The sequence below is a fragment of the Oryzias melastigma genome, linkage group LG19 (genome assembly GCF_002922805.2).
Source record: "Oryzias melastigma strain HK-1 linkage group LG19, ASM292280v2, whole genome shotgun sequence".
Lineage (NCBI taxonomy): Eukaryota > Metazoa > Chordata > Actinopteri > Beloniformes > Adrianichthyidae > Oryzias > Oryzias melastigma.
In genome coordinates this window covers 751644-756074 of record NC_050530.1, presented here as the reverse complement: position 1 = coordinate 756074, position 4431 = coordinate 751644, and positions in this window count along the sequence as shown.

Sequence of the window (4431 nt, the reverse complement as noted above, 5' to 3'; positions counted from 1 at the left end):
GATATTTTCATGAGAATTTATGATTTCTACTGCCCACTGAAAACGCATAAGAAAAAAATCTTAACTAAATCAAAACCTTGGATAACTAAAGGTTTGGAAAATGCTTGTAGAAAAAAGAACAAATTATATCGAGATTTCATCAAAAACAAAACAGAAGAAAATAAGACAAAGTATAAAACCTACAAAAATAAATTAATAAGAATACTGAGAAAACAAAAAAGATCCTATTATGACAAGTTACTGCAGAGATATGTGAAAGATATTAGAAGTACCTGGAAAGTAATCAATAACGTAATGGAAAAGAAAAAAGACAACTGTTTTCCAAATTATATTAAAAAAGATAAAGTGACTATTGAGGACAAACAGGAAATAGTTAATGAGTTTAACAATTTCTTTGTAAATGTTGGTGCTAAATTGGCTGAAAAGATACCAGTTGTGAGTGACATGAAAAGCAAAATAGATTGCAATATGAATACTATGTTTCTAAGTGGAGTAAGTCCAAGTGATGTGCTTGAAGTTGTTCACCAAATGAAAAGTAAGAAATCAACTGACTGTCATGGTATCGACATGTCCCTCATTAAAGAAGTCATTCACAGTATTCTCGAACCACTTACTTATATCTGCAACAAATCCTTCTCTAGTGGTGTCGTTCCAAACCTGATGAAAGTAGCTAAGGTGGTTCCGATTTATAAAAATGGTAATAAGGAAACCATATCAAACTACAGACCAGTGTCACTGCTACCACAGTTTTCTAAAATTTTGGAGAAAGTCTTTGCAGTTAGACTTGATGCTTTTTTGAATAAATATGATTTAAATGAGAGCCAGTATGGATTTAGGAGTAACTGCTCAACTGCACATGCTGTGATGGAGTTTGTGGAAAATGTTGCAACTGCCATTGATCAAAAACTAAATACAATAGCTGTTTTTGTTGATTTAAGCAAAGCATTTGATACCATTGATCACTCCCTTCTGTTACAAAAATGTGAATATTATGGACTTCGGGGTAAAACACATCATTGGCTGAGAAGTTATTTGGAAAATCGGGTTCAATATGTAACCATTAACAACACAGATTCTAATCTAGAAAATATTTTTTGTGGACTCCCACAAGGTTCTGTTCTTGGACCAAAGTTGTTTTCAATTTACATTAATATTTCAATGTCAAAAAAGTTGAAATTCATTGTTTGCTGATGACACTAATATGTTTTGTTCAGGACAAAATATTGTTGAGTTGTTGAATGTTGTCGAACAGGAATTTAATTTGGTTAAAAAATGGTTTGATTATAATAAGTTATCTCTGAATGAAAACAAAACCAAATTTATGATATTTTCTGGAAATAGAAAGGTTGAAAATGTTAAATTATATTTAAATAAGGTAGAAATCCAATGTGTTAAAGAAATAAAGTTTTTAGGAGTAATAATAGATGATAAATTGTCTTGGAAATCTCATATAAGTCGTATAAAACACAAAGTCTCTAGATCCATCGGTATTCTGTTTAAAATCCGTGATGCATTGAACAAAAAGAGTTTGTTTCTTGTTTATTGTTCATTAGTCGTTCCGTATTTCTCATATTGTCCAGAGATCTGGGGAAATGCAAGTAGAACTATTATTGAATCATTGGTTAAACTACAAAAAAAGGCTGTTAGAATAGTCAACCGAGCAGGATATTATGAACCAACAAATTCTTTATTTTGTCTGAATAATAGTTTAAAATTAAAGGAAATTGTTTACAATAAGGTATTAGAAATTGTATATAGAGTAAAACATAATTTGGTTTCAAAAAATATACAGAAGCTGTTTACTTTAAGGGTTAGTAAGTATAATTTAAGAGGTCTTTATTGTTTTGTACAGGTTAAAGCTTGTACCAATGCTAAGATGAGATGTGTTTCTGTTCTTGGAGTAAAATTATGGAATCAATTAAGTGATGAATTAAAATTAAGTTCTTCACTTTTGCAGTTTAAAAAAAGTTTAAAACGTAAATGTTTGGATGATTACAACATGCATATGTAATTTGTATTTGTAAATTGTTTTTTCTTTCATATTTAATTCTTTGTTCATCAGCATCGATATTGTTTAGTGTTCAAGGAGAGGCATTGAATAAGCTTAATAAGCTTCTGCCTATTCCCTTTTTTTATTGGTTGTTTGTTTTTTTTACTGTATAATGTGTTAATTGTACAAATGGGAACTACACCAATAAACTTGAACTTGAACTTGAACATGATGCTTCCCACTTATATAAAAAATGTACACTAGATTGTGGAGGGAATGTACATCAATACAGACTAATTATTTTACCTTTTTCGATGCTAGTGTGCCGCAGGATTTTTTTTCATGGAAAAAGTGTACCTTGGTTCAAAAAAGGTTGAAAAACACTGATTTAAAGCATTTAAAAAAAAATACATGTTGCCCTTCTTCAACTTTGAGCCCCTGCTGCCCCTCAAAAATCCTGTGCACGTCCCTGCTCAGTTGTGTATATTTACTTCACAGTGGAGTTGCCTTCACTTCACAGGAATGTGCTGGGGTGTCGCGAGAGGGTGTCTGCAACTGTGAGCTGTTTGCCCAGGGACGTACTCTGCTTTTGCATTAGACCTCATCATTCTCAGCAACAGTCGTTGGTAGCGGAGTGGAATAGCATCAATGTCTTTCACTCTTAAAACAGATGTGTTGTTTTTTGACACATTTTTTGTGTATCCCATAAAACGACTCATGTTGTGTTGGTTTTTACGCATTTTGTGTTACTCAAGGTCAGTGGTAAGACACACAAAACATGTGTTAAACCATTGACCAACCACGCAGCGAAATTTATGTCTGCGCGCCTCAAATCTTCTAGAACTTTCCATGTTTGAAAAGTGACTTGAGGCCACCACTACAAATTGTATTTCGAGCGGGAAATTAGAGGTAAGTTTGATTTTTTTTTTGTTGTTAAAATTGCTTAAAATATTGTTCATATTTATCAAAAAATTTATATAATTTGTGTTTACTGGTTTGTGGGACGATTAATTCACCTTGAACGCAGCAATTGAAACGTTAGCTAGCTTAAAACCTTCGATACAAGGCTATCTAATTATTGGTGAAAGGGGTGAAACCATCCGTCCATTTATTCTTTAAAATTCACAGAGCGCTTTCTGAAGGCTAATGTCTGGTGTTGTGTTTTTATCGGACTTAATAAAAGTTTGCTCTGACCAACTTGTTTGACATCTACTACTGCAGCTACTGTTCGTTCTCACAACAGTAGCTGCTTTCACAGTAACACAAATTCGCAATGGACCGCGGCGGGTTCCAAAGTTAAGTCTGTGGTAAATGCACAGTCTTGGGCATGTATGAGTAGGCTACTGCAGCGAGAATCCGCTGGGTGTGATGGTGGACTGGAACGCGGCAGTTCACCGCGCGGCGGTCTGTTGACCATTTTTGAACGTTTTGCACATGTCCGCTGTCCGTCTAGTACCCTCGCTTAGGAAGCGATGAGGGAGAAACGGGGTTGCTGCCGTGAGCCACACATGATCCAGGCAACGTTACTGGAGCAGGAGGTAAATCTTTAGCTGAGAGTTGCGCTGGTCAATCTGCTGATTTCATACACGGGGCCGAGCTTGCCCGCACAGATTATTTTGAAAAAATAGGAACGCTAAACACAGGCCGCTGTTATCAAAAGGAAGCTGAAACTGAACCAATCAGCGGCAGTTTTTTTTTGTTTTTGTTTTTTTTGCTTTGAAGTCGTCTTTAGTCAGGCAGCCAAACTTTTTTATTTTTTCCTTAAAGCCACCATTGGTTAGCAACATGATTGGCAGCTGTAGTGTATTCTTCTTCATTTTAGGCATAAACACAATAAGATCAAGCACACATCTGCGCAAAACTTTAGAAATTCTAGGAATCTCATAATGCGATAAAACACAAACCAACTCACGCGATAAGTCATTTAAAACACATGGATGAATGAGATCAAGTATTTTTTTTATTTGATTCACTGAAAGGGAGCATTTGTATGGAAGTTTTTTTAGGCCATAATTCTAAGTTTTATGCATTTTTCAATTGACAATTCAATTTGCAAATTCATCATGCAATTTGAGAATGCATTTTGCAATTTGCAATTCAATATTCAATCAGGCTTGCAAAATGATCATTCATTTTGTAATTTACAATTCAATATGAAAATATACAATTCAATATCACAATTTTCCAAAATAAAATATTGCATAAAAACAAAATCAATTGCATTGTAAATTGTCATGGGTTTTTGAGGTCATAATTCAAATGACTATGCATTTTGTAATTTAGAATTCAATATGCAATTTGGTCTTTCATTTTGAAATGCATTTTACAATTTACAATTCAATATATTTAAAATTGACATTTCAATACATGGTTTGGTTCAAATTCATTTTAAAGTAACTTTAAATCTATTGCATAGTAAAATCCCACGCTCTGTTTCAAAA